Raw genomic sequence first — 16,619 nt, 5'->3', positions numbered from 1 at the left:
AGCAAGATTTGCTCAGGAACTCTGCTCATGGACAGGAACTGCCTGTGACTTCTACTGGGCAGTGAGAAGTCAAGACTTTTCCCCAGCCATGGCACCTTCACTCTCTGCCTCGCTCTGAGCAAACTGTCTGCTTGACCACCAGAAGCCAGACCATCGCTCTGTTGCTGTTCCCAGTTACAGTCTCTCCTCTTCAGCTGAAAGATCCACCATTCTCCAGCCTGGTAAATATGCTGCTCCTACAAGCCTGGAATTCCTTCATCCCTTCCCCTTCTCCTGCTCCCTTCCCCTTGTCCCCTTACTAATTTCTGATGCCCCAAAAACCTTACCAGCCCTCAGCCTTCCTTCCTCCCCCCCCCCTTTTCCGCCTATATCTAAACTGTAAGAGGCTCTAGGAAGATTTAATTGCACACACATATGTCATTGAGGCACACTGGGTGGAAAATATTGGTACTGGCTAGATGTTCTGTTTTAATACTGTTAGCAATTCTGCTTTGCTAGGTTGTTGTTAAGCCTTTTATGTTCAATAAAGCCCATTGAACCTCTTTGAGGACTAGTTTGATCTCCTTCCTTCTTTGCAATCCAGATCATACGTGGTCATCAATATAAAAGAACAAGGTCACGTTGGTGACATTATGGTCCTGACCTGTTTTGTATACTGGCTAATGAGCATGTTTGGTATATAGATCAGGCCTGGTCTGTAACAGGGTGGGCACGGGGTGGTGGCAGAAGGCCCCCCTGACATTTTCCCCAAGGTCGGGGGGTAAGAGCGCCTCTGCATCCAACTGCCAATAGCAAGATATCTCCACAACCTGCTTCTCTGCACTAAGGAACAACCTAGGTGAGAAGAAAAATGCATATTTTCAAATACTCAGCCAAGGCAGCATGTGGCAAATGTAATTATTTATTTAATAAATTAACATTTGCTATAGAACAACTTCTTCTTCTTCTTCTTCTTCTTCTTCTTCTTCTTCTTCTTCTTCTTCTTCTTCTTCTCAAAGAAATAAAAGGTGGTTTTGATTGCAATGAGTGCAAAATAAAGTAGCTCAGCTCCGGCAACAATGCCTGTTCTGCTGCCTCTTTTTTTCTGACCGGAATATCCTCCATTCCGTTGTTTGGAGAAGTGCCTTTTCTTATCATTGTTTGTAAAGAAAATTGGCCTGACACTTTTTCTGTTTTACAAGCAATTTGATGGTTCTATGACTGAAGTCCAGAATTTCTTTGATAGTCTGCTATTCGATGGACAGCATTGCCAAGCCATTAAGTCTTTGCCCCCAGATCCCCAAAGGAAGACAGGACACACGTGTATGGATGAAAACTAGGGCCACTTTATTAACTATAAACTATGCAGAGATCTGCAACAGATATAACTATAACCTCCCTAAACTAGAGTGTGGGCAACTCCAATCCCCTTTTTGGGTAGGCACAGTCTCCTAGCGAGGGTTGAGCTCCTCTCACTGTTGGGCAAAGCAGCCAGGCTTGGCAGATGCCATATGAAACCTCAGCATAGCCCCACCAAGCCACACAGTTTACTGTGTCAAGGAGGTAGCCACCAGGGTCACCACCACTGTTCCCTCCAACATGGATCCCCAGATGTTGTGGACTACAACTCCTATAATCCCCAGGCAAAATCCATTGTAGCTTTGGATTCTGGGAGTTGTAGTCAACATCTGGGAATCCCTGTTAGAGGAAACACTGGTCACTACCCCTCCAGCCCCGAAGCTCTGAGTGGATCAGCTAAACAGTGCCCTAAAAGTGGTTCATTCGCTAGGTGACAAGATTTGGCTTTTTAAAAGCCAAATTCTGGCTTACGGCCCATTTGACCAATGAGTATACCCCTTAGGCTCTGGCCACCTCAGACACCCCTGGGCCACAAAACCCTGAAAGATTGTTACATGAAACCATCTCTACCTGAAAGGTACCTATGGCTGAGCACCAATCGAGGTCTTAACCTCCAAAGCCCACACTCTCCTGCCAAAGTGACCACTTAACCTGCAACCAGACTCCCACCCCTAAAAGGGGGGTTATTCCCTTTAAAACACAGTCAGTGAGGAGTAGGCGAAAAAATCTCCACACAAAGCCAATCAGGTGAAGACCAAAAATTCCTACTCGGCCCATAAGCGACCAGCTAATCTCTCACTGAACTAGGGAGGATGGGCGGGAGCCGCAAAGCCTGCAAAGTTGGAGGAAGGAAGCATGTGTGGCGCATAAGTAGCGGCATCACCACACTGACCCCATTGGCCATCCCATGCATGTAGCCACTTCTCACAGAGGACGGCCAAATGGGAGCCATGTCCTCCTGGTCAGGGCTGATTTGGCTTGATCTTGGACTGGACCACCTTTCCTGAAGGCCTGTCTGGTTCACGATCAAACCATCGAACCAGCCTGGTTCGCAGCAGACCAGTTTGCTATTGAACCATTCGTACACACCTGTCAGGGTCCCAACATCTCTAGGCCTCACCTCCCATGTGCAGAGGGTTACGGTGGGAACGATCCCAACCAGGGCAGGAATGCTGCGCCCTCAGACGTGTCCCAACCCCCACCTGCTGAGATCGGCAGGCCCTACTGGCTCCCGTGGTCGGGTGACCTAGTGTCACCCGACACTGATGTGGTCTCATGGGACGTTGTTAGCATATTGCAAGATCACACTCCAAACTCTCGTGTGATCAATAGTGAGATCGCCAGGTCTCATGAGAGTTGCTGTGAGATTTCAGGGTTTTATAAAATGGCCTGGCCTGTGATGAGGGGCAGACAGCTGAGAGCTGTCAAGAGGCAGACAGCTCTGGGAAGTCAAGTCTCCAGCAGGTGACAGAGGCAAAGGAACGCCTGTGGAGGCATTAGCCTAGGACATTGCCAAGACCTCAGGAGTTATGAGGCCAGACCGACTGGCACCCCTAAACAGGGGTAGAATCAATAAGATGGAGACCTTGCACCCCACGAGGCCCAACAACACCCCCAATGAAAAGGAACACACTGCATAGCACAGGCAAGACCTGATGGCAATTGCCTCTGCTTACCTTACCCAGCTCGGATTTGCCACCTAAAAGAAACACACACAACACAAAACAACAACAAGGAATGAACAGGAACACATTGCATAGCACTGCTAAGACCTGATGGCAATTGCCTCGGCTTACCTTAACCAGCTGGGATTCTCCACCTAAAAACAAACACACACAAACACACACACAAGGAATGTAAAGGAACACATTGATTAGCACTAGAAAGACAGGATGGCAAAATTGCCTCTGCTTACCTTACGCAGCTGAGATTTGCCAACTAAAACAAACAAACACACAAATGAGGAATGTAGAGGACTACATTGCATAGCCCGGGAAAGTGTTGGAGATGGACTACCAGTGCATCAACTTTTTGCACCAACTAGCCTTATGACCACTAGGGGCATTGGGGGTAGAGATAGTGAGTAAGGTTCTCCCTAACTGTTCTATCGGTCTCTACTCTATAACCCCTGATAGGACTCTTCAGGTATTTCCTGTTGAGAGTCAGAAAGAATCCCTTCCTTTCCTCTAAGAGAGCAGATGGAAACATCTCTCTCTCTCCCCCACCTATTCATTATGTTCTTTTATAAATTAGGGTTAGGTCTTTCGTAACCAAAGTATACTTCACCAATAAATACTTTGTATTTATTCTACAAGAATCTCCATGTGTCTTCTCTAAATAGCTGCAACAACTAAACTCTGCAACTACTCTGTAACTGGAATGGGTAGCTTCTTTAGTGCTCTGCTAATTAATTGGGGGATAAAAATTACAACCCCCCAAGAGAAAGAGCTGCTGGCAAGATCACCTCTGCTCAGAGGTGCACCTAAGTAATTTTGGAGCCTGGACCTAAAGGACTTTGGAGCCCACACCCCACATGGCAAATTAAACATTTTTTAACACATACATTCTTGAGGGCACAAACCACACCACCCAGGACTGACTAAAGATTATTTGGGAGCCCCCAAGGAGTATGGACTCCAGGGGCTGCATCCCCCAAATCCAGGAGTAAAAGCACCTCTGCCACTGCTTACCTTACTCAGCTCAGATTTGCCACCTAAAAGAAATGCACACACGCACAAACACACAAATGAGGAATGAAAAGGGGCTGGAATGAAATGCGGAATGAAATGAGGAATGAAAAGGGGCATCAAGGAAAGGCCAGGTTTCCTACCAGTAACCGTAGTTCTTCAAGTGGTCTTCTGTGCGTTCACACTTGGGTTATGCGCCTGCGCAGAGCCACGTTCTGGAACCTTCCAAAGCTTCACCCCCAAAAAAGGAAAAAAGAGCAGGAAGACCCACTCCCTCGGTAGGTTGAACCCCACACTACCTCAGTCAAGGAGACCGCCGCTCAACTAAAGAGACCAGCTGCTGTGGGGAGGTAGGGCGGGAGTGTCAATGCACAGAAGACCACTCGAAGAACTATGGTTACAACAACAACAATATTTTCACACTGTCTTTCAACAAAGGTTTCCAAATTTGCTTATATAGAGAAATAATAAATAGAACAAACAAACAAACAATCAAGATGATGCCCCAAACACACAGTCTTGGCAGTCAGGTTTGGACTGAGCCTGCGCTTGGTCATTCTCTTCCATTCTCTGCTGCATCTCACTCACCAAAATGGCTTCAACAATATGAGGCTTGCTAAACTGTAATAAGTCCTCCTGGCCCCTGGACTCTGTGACTTTCACTTGCTGTGAAACGGAATTAAGGACGGAGGTCCACCAGAGGATGATTTGAAAATTAGAAGCATTGAGCTGTTAGTGATGGAAGGACTTCTCTGTGGCTTCCTGGAAATGGACCAGACACCCTTACTTCGTGGGTTGCTCTCAAGCCCTTTCTGGGGACCCCACCCCCTCATGGATTATTCTGCTACTTCTCAGGGAGATTGCAGAACTGGGGAAAGGATCAGAGCAGAGCAGAGCAAATGCCTCTCACAGAAATGACCTGGGCTATGTGGAGGAAGGCCCTCTACTCAATGATACCCTACCTTAGCTCTTTCATTTTTTTGCCATGCAGTGCTCAAGGCTGGAAGGGAAGAAGAAATTCAGGCCCACAAATTTTAAATTAAGTCCCACAAATCTGCCAGTTTGCTAAGCACTAGCTGTCCCACCCTCCCAAAACAGTCACCCCCAGTCCCAACCATTCCCCCGGAGCCTAGGGCACCTCCTCACCAATTGTGACTCCCGACTACGTTTGGAAGCCCCCTTCTGCAGTTGGAGGAGGAGCCAAAGTTGGCTCAACACGGTTCCTCCTCTTGAAGAACCTCCGTCTGGGGGGCTTCCCCTTGGAGTCACGTGTGGGGGAGGTCTGAAAGAGCTGCCTGCAGCACTGGCAGACCCTTCGCAGCCTAGAAGAGAGCAGGGAGAAGGTGAGAAAGAGACCCTTAGGCAGACATTTGGAGGAGAGGGGGCCAATGGAAGGTATGCAGAACAGCTGGGGCAGCAATACAGGTAGCCCACTAGGTTTCCAGGTATTGCGCCGTCTTCTTTCTGGCTGAGGAATTAAGTAAAGAAAGCTGCCCAAATGCATTGGTGCAGAGACCTTTGGAACACTGTGTGCAGTTCTGCTCAACCCAACTCACCAAGCTTATGTTAGAGCTGGGAAAGGCATAGAAAAGGACCACGAAAGAGCTCAGGGGTGTAGCTCCTTCCTGGAAGGGAAAAGGTGGAGGCAACAGGGAACTTTTCATTTAGAAAGAAGAAAAGAATGGAGGGCATGACAGAGGTGCACCCTCTCTTCACATCGTGCACCATGTTTGGGATGGGTTTTTGGAGTATGCTGCCACAAGATGAAGTGAAGGCCAGTGCCCTAGCCAGCAGTCACTTTTCACTTGCAACTAACACTGGTGTGCCGGTTTCCTTGGTGCTGCCAGGGACACCATGCTGCTGGACCAGGAAGTGGAGATGACACTGCTGCTGGGTGTGGACTGCACACTAGAAGTAGGCACTCCCGCAAAAGGCTGAGCAGTCCTAGGCCTCCAAAGGTGTGTCACAGACCCAACATGAAGAGTAGCACACTTCAGTAACAAGGATTTAGGATTAGATAAAAAGGAAAAGGTGTGTAATAAGAACAAGTGTCTTTTCATAAGACAGTCTGTAAGAGAGAGTTTTCATTCAGCATACTGATAACACCTTGCACCAAATCTCCGGAGGATCTCTCCCAGCGGTTTCATGTAGGTGTTAAAGTACTTTGGAGACAATATGGAGCCCTGAGGAACACCATATGAAAGTTCAGATTGGAAAGAGCAACAGTCTCCCAGGGACCCCGTGTGGAATCTGCCCGAGAGGTAGGAGCGGAACCACTGCAAAGCAGTGCCTCCCACCCCCAACCCCCTCAGACACTCCATCACCAAAGATGATGATTTCAATATGACAGCCGATATGCGTAAAGATGTGCTTTTTCGATTGGACTGTGTAACTGAACAGGCCAGGCTTGCAGACTCTTGAAAACTCAAGAAGTGTTCTACCATATGGCCTAAAAGACTAGCACATAGGCAAATACATGTGATCAATGAGCTTGGGGGAAATGGACTTATTAAGGACTTTAAAGTGGAGTCATGCAGAGAAGCTGCCACAAGGTGCCAGTGTTGCTTACTTAATAAAGTGTTGCTTACTTAATTGCTATTAATAAAGGGGTGAGACCCAGCTTTTCTGCATGCCAGACACAGACAGAGTCACAGCGTCCTCTGGAGCAAATACATTCTGATGTCATAGGAACATAGGAAGCTGCCATATACGGAGTCAGACCATTGGTCCATCTAGCTCAGTATTGTCTACACAGACTGGCAGTGACTTCTGCAAGCTTGCAGGCAGGAATCTCTCTCAGCCCTATCTTGGAGAAGCCAGGGAGGGAACTTGGAACCTTCTGCTCTTCCCAGAGCGGCTCCATCCCCTAAGGGGAAGATCTTACAGTGCTATTCTCCCATTCACATGCAACCAGGGCGGACCCCAACCTTCTCCCAACCTTGGAGAAGCCGCTGCCAGTCTGTGCAGACAATACTGAGTTAGACACGTGTCCCTGCATGTAAGGGGTGAGACCCCGTAGAACTGGTAAGGGCCATGCCAGGGGAGTAGCAAGCGAGGCTGTCGGTGGCTCAATGGAAAACTTTTATATCTACAGCATTCAGTCTCTCATTCAAATGCAAACCAGGGTGGACCCTGCTTAGCAAAGGGGAAAAAATTCATGCCTGCTGCCACAAGACCACTTTCCTCCCACTGCTCCGAAAAAAATCACGCAGCCATTGAGAATCCCGGGAGAGAAAAAGTCTTTACTTACAGCGGTGACCGGTGAGGGTGCGGACCAGCCGGTTCCCCCTCAAACGCTGAGGCCCCAATGGGCGGAGGCTGAGACGCCAGGATAGTGCCCACCGGGCTCTGGTCGTCTCCCTCAAAGCGAAGGCGCTTGTTGGATCCAGCCTTCCACTTGGCGCCGTTGGGTTGCTTTCGCTTTTGATTTCCAGCTGGCCACCTGAATCAACAGGCGCTCCCTTAAAAGTACCTTGGAAGGACTCCCTCAGGCTGGCGCCTCTATTTCTTGGCGTCCGCTGCGCCTGGACCTCTTGGGGGTTTTGGCCAAGTGCCGCCCCAAGGTCCCCGTCCCCATTGTCTGAGCCGGAGGCTGCAGGGGGAATCTGAAGCAGTCCTGCTGGACTAAGGCGCGGCAACAGCAAGAGCGGAGAAAACACGTGCGCAGCTGAGAGGCCGGAGCCTCCAACGCTGAGCCCTGAAAGGGTTCCTCTGAGAGGAACTCCGCGCTGGCCAGGACCCCTCCAAACAAATGCAAATACTTTAGTAAGCAGCCAATCAAGCCGAATGCAAGCTAGAAGGATTAATCTTATCCGATGGTTGGTTTGTTTGCTGGCTCCAAAGAGAGGCCGCTCCCTTCCCCACCCTTGCAGAGCCCAGCGGAGAGGAAGGGGGGGAGGGGGAGGGAAACCACCAGGCAGGCCCAGACCCAAAGAGTGGTGACTCCTGTTTCCCTCCATAGCCAGAGGCTGGTCATGAAGGAGAATTAATAAAACAAACTGAAGCAAAGGCTTAACTGCAGGAGCTCTCTCCTAAAACATCCTATCCATGAGCCCCTGGAGGCGCAGTGGTAAAACTGCCGCCCTGGAACCAGAAGGTTACAAGTTCGATCCTGACCAGGGGCGTAGCAAGGTTGACTCAGCCTTCCATCCTTCCGAGGTCGGTAAAATGAGTACCCAGTATGTTGGGGGACAATATGCTAAATCATTGTAAACCGCTTAGAGAGCTTCCAGCTATAGAGCGGTATATAAATGTAAGTGCTATTCCTATTGCTATTGCCAGGGGCGTAGCAAGGTTGGAATGGGCCCAGAGACAAGATTTTAAAATGCCCCCCCCGCTCAAAGTCCAGGGCCTCAGCACACCCCACATTTTATATCCCGCTCTTCCTCCAAGGAGCCCACAGCGGTGTACTACACACTTGAGTTTCTCTTTCACAACAACCCTGTGAAGTAGGTTAGACTGAGAGAGAAGTGACTGGCCCAGAGTCACCCAGCTAGTATCATGGCTGAATGGGGATTTGAACTCGGCTCTCCCCGGTCCTAGTCCAGCACTCTAACCACTACACCACGCTGGCTCTGTTACTTATAGGTTACTATTAATACTTCCAATGAAGTCTCACTTGTAACTATTAAGAAAGCACAATTCTATGCTAATGAAATAGTTTGGATAGATGTGTTCCTATGTAGCCCAGTTCCTGCAGGATAGTTAGAAACTGAAGTGGATGGCATCTTAATTCACTCTATAAGTCACTTGATAATCTTCCCTTCAGTCCTACAATAGCACTGTTTTATTTTCTCTCTCCCCACCAGTTTCTGCCCTCCCACCAGCGTCCCCTCTAATTCTTACCATCAGTGAGCAGAAAGAGTTTTCTTCTGGGCAGCACTATCAAGGCAGTGTGTGCACACCACTCTCTTTCTCACACACACACGCAGACACATTTAAGGGCCTGTGATGGGGGTTTCAGGCAGATTGGGTGGAAGATACTGCATGGGACGGAAGTCTTAGGAAGAAGGCTGAAGATGGAGTCAGAGCTGAAGGAGGAAGGGCAGGCAAAGAGCTCAGGTGCCTGTTCCCTTTCAGGAAGTCAGTTTACCAGGGAAGAGAGTCATTGCTGGCTAGATACTGATGACCTGGGGAATGGCTACCCAGTTTTAAGAATATGATTTTCATTGTTCATTTGTTTTAATTGTTTATCATGTTGTGAACCGCCCTGAGCCATTTTGGAAGGGTGGTATATAAGTCTGACAAATAAATAAATAAAATAAAATAAAATAAAATAAAATAAAATAGAGAGAAACCATATTGAGGACTGCAAGAATTCAAGCAAGCCATCAGGGAACAGCAGCCAAGCCTGTTTGAAAAATTCAAGGCTGAAGAATCCATCCCAGTTGTCAGAAGGCAGGCCTGGCTTAGAACCGTCCAAGGCCTGTGGCATTTAAAGGGATAGCACACCTTTGTCATCAGCTTCTGTGATTGCCACTTGAAAGGACAATTAGGGGGAACTGATGGAAATGTCAGTTACAGATTCAAACTGATACAACAGAAGGAGAGCTGGTCTTGTGCTGGCAAGCATGACTTGTCCCCTTAGCTAAGCAGGCTCTGCCCTGGTTACATATGAATGGGACACTTGATGTCTGAGCACTGGGAGAGATTCCCCTCAGGGGATGAAGCTGCTCTGGGAAAAGCAGAAGGTTTCAAGTTCCCTCCCTGGCTTCTCCAAAGATAGGGCTGAGAGAGATTCCTGCCTGCAACCTTAGAGAAGCTGCTGCCAGTCTGTGAAGACGATACTGAGCTAGATAGACCAATGGTCTGACTCAGTATATGGCAGCTTCCTATCTTCCTATCTTCCTACATGCAAATAATGCGCCATGCACAGTGTGGCACACAAAAACATTATATCTCACCTCCAGCCCCCCACCTCTGGCTCTGACTTTACAAGAAGTAAGGTCTCCAGGATAGCTGAGAAGAGAAAAGTATCTGCCCCTCAAGCTATATTATTTATGGCATATAGAAGAACAGGTTCATTTCTCATGGGGTTATGAAATCTCATGGCTCCTCTGTCCCTTACAGATTATTATTACATTTATATCCCGCTCTTCCTCCAAGGAGTCAAGAGCGGTTTTAAGTTTCTCTTTCACAACAACCCTGTGAAGTAGGTTAGGATGAGAGAGAAGTGACCTGCCCAGAGTCACCCAGGTAGTTTCATGGCTGAAAGGGGATTTGAACCCGGGTCTCCCCAGTCCTAGTCCGGCACTCTAACCACTACACCACATTGATACATATGCTACATGGAAGATGGAGAAAGGCATCATCTCATACAGCGCAGGAGATGGCAATGGTAAACCCCTCCTGTATTCTACCTAAGACAACCACATGGCTCTGTGGTCACCAGGAGTAGACACCAACTCAATAGCACACTTTACCTTTACATGTCCAGAACAGAATGAGGAGTGTGTGTGTGTGTGTGTGTGAGAGAGAGAGAGAGAGATCCGTATGTATATTCTTTAAACTAAGGTGTAACATATAAGTAAGGTATTCATTTCACAGCAATTCACTGGCCAGCATGAACAACCACCTTCACAAAATCCTTCTTACTCCCCTCTATCTCATCATTGAAACTTACACAAGATCACACACAGGCTTTTTCCTTTGTGCCAATTAATCTCAATTTTGTGCATACATTCATGATTAAGCAGGCAAAACACTCAAGTAGTCCTTGCTCCTTATTTTCACCCTTTAAAAAATAGTCCCTACCTATGCCTGTAAATTCTACTCAATTTACTCAAAATAATCATGCTGAAAATTAAATTGAACATTATACTGCATTAAGCAACTAAAACATACTGCATTTTTGCATTTTTGCCCTGGATTCTACAGGCACTGCATTTTTTGCATTCAGTACTCTGCCATCTCCAGAATCACAGACACAGAGTGATTCCATGCCCGGTATCTCCCCATTTCACAAAACATCCCCCATTTGCACCCCTCCATTTTTGCTTACTGTTTTTGAAATAGGAATGCTAAAGGATGCTTCCTCTTTGAAATGAGACTGTGCCTGTGGTCTTGCTCCCCATGTCTCCTTTCTCCTCACTCTGATCTGAAGAGCCTCACCCATGAGCTGAGGAGTGACTATGTGCATGAACAGAGAGTCTAGCCCAGAGAGCAAGCAAAGGGAGTTGGAGAGCCTCTTTAGACTTGGCTCTGGTCAGGTTTGTTTGAGTGCCTTTGCAAAACAAAGAGAGTCCCTTTGTTTTGACTTGATGACTTGTTGACTCAGACTGAGCAGAACAAAGGGAAGCTGAGTCCACCCCCCACCTCAGCTAGTCTGTCTTTGCAAATTGCAAACCACTTGTATGCAGATTCCATGCCCTGAAAGAGACAGGCAGGAGCCCCCCACCCCGGGACACACAGGAGGGGGTCGGGGCTCAGGCTGAGGGCACAGCACACTCTGAGACTTTTGTTGCTTTTGCTCAAGTTCCATCGGCAGCGGCACCTTCCCAGCCTAGTGGGTGGCGCTCTGCGCCTTCCAGCAAGCTGTGCCTGATGCAACGCATCTCTTGCTTCATCGGAAGAGCTGACCCTGCTTGGAATGCAGGCAATGTGTGCTCAAATGGCTTCAGCCACACATTTCCTGGGATATTCCGAGGAGCACCTAGCTTTTCTGTGAAACCTTTGGCACGCTGATCTTTATTCTCTATTAAAACTGAGCATGAGCATATATAAGTGAACACATATGCTTCCCCAGAGGTGCATCTAGGTAACTTTGTAGCCTGGACCTAAAAATAAGAGTTTTGAAGGGAGGAAGTCTACTTGCTTCTGTTTTAGCTATTCGTATACTGCTTTTCAACACAAGAAAAGTGTTGAAATACATAGAAAAGTGAGAAATAAGTAAAGATGGTTCCCTCAGGGACATTTCTTTTTGAGTAGCACACATTCATGCTGCATTTGTGCTTGCACTTATTTGGAAGGGGCTGGCTTCAGAGAGCAACTTTCTTTGAGTAGTGGCACACATTAATTCTGTGTTTTGTTTCTTGCTTGATTTTACTTTGAGGGTTCATTTTTAAAATCCACCTCTGCAGCCCATTCCTTTTCCCTTTCATGTGGGCTCCGTTGTCGTAGCCTTGGTCCCTCATACCACCAATATTAAGATTCCAGGGATGCAGTTGATTGACAAGAGTGTCACACAAACCCTCTCCAGTTGCATCATGCACTTCCAGGAAACCTAGGGAATGTTCTTCTATGTCCACAGTGCCTTCTTTGCAGGAAACAAAATGAATCATAACCATCATCTGCTCAATGTGACTGATGTCTGGAATGCAGTCCAATATTATAAAATAGTACTTTGCTTTCTAGATTGCTTACAAGATCTTTTCAGTGATGGTCTTGCCCAAAATTGCAATAATTTAATTTTGTATGTCTTTGCGCAAATAGTGGTATTTGGATTCCTGTCTCTTTTGCAAGCACATTAATTTTAAAATCTACTATCTAGGTTTACATTATACTTTATTCAGGCGACTTCGACTCCACTGTTTCTGTGGAATCTGTTAAGGTGGTGGCCAGCAATCCTCCTTGCAGTATTAGATTGGATCAGTTTCCATATGTGATGCCGGAGGACATGGACTAGCTGCTTGGGGCAGTGCGGCCTACCACTTCTTCGCTGGATCCTTGCCTGACTTAGCTGCTTCTATCTAGCCCTACTTGGCTGCTTCTATCTAGCAGGGAAATTGTTGGAGATGATTGATTTGATTGATTGATTGATTAAGTGCTGTCAAGTTGATGTCGACTCTTAGTAACCACATATAGATTCTCTCCAGGATGATCTATCTTCAACATGGCCTTTAAGGTCTCTCAGTGGTGCATTCATTGTTGTCGTAATCGAGTCCATCCACCTTGCTGCTGGTCATCCTCTTCTTCTCTTTCCTTCAACCGTTCCCAGCATTATGGACTTCTCAAGGGATCTGGACTTTGCATAATGTGTCCAAAGTATGATAGTTTGAGCCTGGTCATTTGTGCCTTGAATGAAAATTCTGGATTGATTCGTTCTAGGATCCATTGGTTTGTTTTCCTGGCTGTCCATGGTATCTTCTCCAACACCAAAGTTCAAAAGCTTCAGTGCTTTTTCTAGCTTGCTTCTTCAAAGTCCAGCTTTCGCATCCAGAGTGTCACGGGGAAAACCATTGTCCGAACAATTAAATCAATTAAAATACCTGGGGGTAATTTTTCAATATAATGCTGGGAAATCAGCACATATTAGTATGCTCACAGATTCGGCAAAACGCAGCACAGCAGCAATCTTAAGATTTTTCAGAACTCAGGGTGCAGGCTACATACCAGCTGCCTTAAAGCTTTATACCGCAAAGGTCATTCCGCAATTATTGTATGGCATACAACTAGGTCCATACTCAAGGTTTGACACTTTGGAAAGAACTCAATCAGGGTTCTTGAGGAATTTATTTGGTACACCAAAATGTACAGCAAATGTGACTTTAAGGACAGAGACTGGTTTCATAAAAATTGAATCTCGGGCCTCGCTTTTGATTATTTATTTCTGGTTGAAAATACATCTGCGACCAGTTGGTTTAATTCCTGAGTTTCTTTCAGTTAGTCCCCAGCCATTATGGTGTACTACAGTAAGTACGAAGCTCACCTCTCTAGGCTTAGACCCAGCCCAACTGCTGGAATTGGGTCTAGTGAACGCCAAAAGAGTAGTGAGACAACGCTTTGTTGATATTGAGATCCAAGAAAACTGGGCTGCGCTTCCAGAGTTTGATAGAGCTATAAGAACTAAAATGGATCTTTTCCCCGCAAAATATCTGTCGACAATGACTTTCTCTAAGTTTCGATGGATATTCACAAGAGTAAGGGTTAATTCCTTTCCATCCGCACTTCTAGCTGGGAGGTTTCAAGGTGTGCCTTTAGAAGAATGACACTGCCGTTGTGGGTCAGGAGATACAGAAACTGTCGCACATATCCTTCTCCACTGTAATCTCCATTTGTATCCCAGGGAAGGCCTTATTGCTCCTCTAATATGTAAACTGGCAGATCAATCTGATGCTAACCTTGTAAAACATCTGCTTTCAGACAAAGATGCTTTAATTTCTATTCCTGTAGATAAGTTTAGTTATATTGCTTTTAAAAGGTATAATGGGATATCACCCCAATCATAAACTGTATATATGTATATACATATTTTAATGTTTACTGGTTTTTACTCTCTGTTTGGTCAATGACTGTAAATAAAATTACATTACACATTACATTACGAAGGAGAAAGTATACAGCCTTGTCTTACTCCTTTGTCAATCTGGAACCAGTCTGTTTCACCATGTTCCGTCTGGACTGTGGCTTCCTGTACTGTGGATAGGTTTCTCATGAGAACAATGAGGTGTTCTGGGACACCCATTTTCCTAGGATATTCTACAACTTCATGGTCAATGCAATCAAAGGCTTTTCTGTAGTCAATAAAGCACATGTTGACTTATTTCTGGTGTTCTTTGACTTTCTCAATGATCTAGCATGCATCAGCAAAATATCTCTTGTTCCTCAGTATTTTCTGAAACCAGCTTGAACATCCAGCATTTCCCTTCCACATAAGGCTCTAATCTGCATTGAATGATCCTGAGCATTATTTTGCGAGATGTGAAATTAAGGATATTGTGCGATGATTTGTGCAATCTGTTAAGTCTCCTTTCTTTGGTAAGGGTTTGTAGATTGACCTCTTCCAATCTGTTGGCCACTGTGTCATTCTCCAAATTTGCTGGCATAGTTTGGTTAGAGCCTTGACTGATTCTTCTTCTGTTACCTGCCATATTTCTGTAGCTATTCCATCAATTCCTGTAGCCTTCTGACTTGGTAATGACCGGAGTGCTAATCTAACTTCATATTCCTGTACTAGAGGTTCTTGCAAATAGGAATATCTTCTAGAGCAGGGATTCTCAACGTTGGGTCCCCAGATGTTTTTGGACTTCAGCTCCCAGAATCCCCAACCAAAGGGCACTGGGACTGGAGATTATGGAGTCCAAAAACATCTGGGGACCCAACGTTGAGAATCCCTGTTCCAGAGTATCTTGGATGTTGGTGTCCCTGCTGTACAGATTTTCAGTATACTCCTTCCAACTCTGTTTGATCTTCTCTGAATCAGTTACTATCTGTCCTTTGGCATTTCTTAACATACCAATACAAGGTTGGAATTTGGAACCTCCCTCTGAGTTCAGGGATCTTTTGGAAAACTTGCCTTATTTTTCCATGTCTATTTCCTTCCTCGAGGTCTTTGCAAATGCCACTGTAGTACTGTTCTTTGTCTTTTCTAACAGCTTTCTGAAATTCCCTTTTAAATTAATTAATGAGGTCTTTATCTTTCTTGACTTTGGCTTCTCTCCTCTTCTTGGCAATTTCCACCGTCTGTTCTGACATCCATTTTGCTTTCTTCTGTTTCTTGGTCTTTGGCAGTCTCTTTTCACATTTGTCCTTCAACTTCTTTGATTTCATTCCACAGTTCCTCTGATCCAACATCAAGTCCCCAAAGGACCTCCCCCAGGGGAGTGGCAGAGATGCTTTGTTTGGACATGGAGATGTTAAAAATCATGGGGGCCAAAACAGAATTTTATGGGACCCTGTTTGTCAAAGACTATGGCTTTTGAGCAGCCTTGAAGAAACTGCTGCCAGTCTGTGTAGACAATACTAAGCTAGATGGACCAATGGTCTGACTCAGTATAAGGCAGCTTCCAATGTTTCTAAGAGTGGTGGAAATGTATTTGGAAACTAAATCCAATGTGCAGCACATACTAGGTCTGATGTTTAGAACTTAGCAGCTGATTTTAAACAATGCAGACTTCAGATGAACCACTAAATCATGTTATATTAGCTGTTCTGATCCGGAGCCTGTGGATTGTTATGTGCAAGTTAGCTCAGTACATTAATATTTTCATATATGTTTTTGAATTAGAACCCCAGTCCTTTACTATGATTCCTGTTGACTAAATAATGGGGTTGCAAGGGAGGGGGAGAGAGAGAGAGACAGAATAAGACAAAAAGAGGCCATAGATTAAGATATAAGATAATGAAAAATGCAACTCACCACAGTTGGGAATCCTAGGACCAGGTGACCTGTATTTCTGCTCAGCCTGCTGCTGTCTAGGAGCTACATTCTTAAGACCCATGTCTGCTGGCTTATCTGAAATGCACCTGCGGGTTAGGCTGATCAGCTCTTCATCCCACTGCAAGTAGCAGGGGGCCTCGCAGCTCCTCATTAAGCGAGCCTCCATAGCCAGCTTGTCCACAACCTAGGGAGAAGATGTACATTTTAAAGTTCTCAGCACAGAGAACATGTAGTGAATGGAATGGATGTTTTGTATATATTAAATCAGCATTGGCAATATACTTTGCATATGTCAGGAAACAAAACATGGCTCAATGCTTTTTTAATCATTAGTGCAAAACAAAGCAGCTCAGCTTTAGCAACACTGACTGCTGTTCTGCCTTTTTGCTGAAATGTTCACCGCTTATTACAAAACCTAAAAAGGGAACACACACACACACACACACGGAATGAATAAGAACATATTGGCATTGAAAGTAACACACTACATAGCACAT

General features: G+C 45.9%; 1 long non-coding RNA gene across 1 annotated transcript; it reads right to left on the bottom strand.

Moving 5' to 3' along the window:
• Positions 1-1,303: 1,303 nt before the first annotated feature.
• LOC128343254 (uncharacterized) lies at positions 1,304-16,292 on the bottom strand. The gene is made up of 2 exons (XR_008315414.1): positions 16,102-16,292; positions 1,304-3,157 (listed from the first exon to the last, which is right to left on the bottom strand). It is a non-coding gene; the product is annotated as an uncharacterized LOC128343254 (long non-coding RNA).
• Positions 16,293-16,619: the final 327 nt, after the last annotated feature.

Source organism: Hemicordylus capensis, chromosome 2, assembly GCF_027244095.1.
Source record: "Hemicordylus capensis ecotype Gifberg chromosome 2, rHemCap1.1.pri, whole genome shotgun sequence".
Taxonomy (NCBI): Eukaryota; Metazoa; Chordata; class Lepidosauria; order Squamata; family Cordylidae; genus Hemicordylus; species Hemicordylus capensis.
Note: the sequence above shows the minus strand (reverse complement) of the source record. Positions and strands in the feature narration are given on the sequence as shown.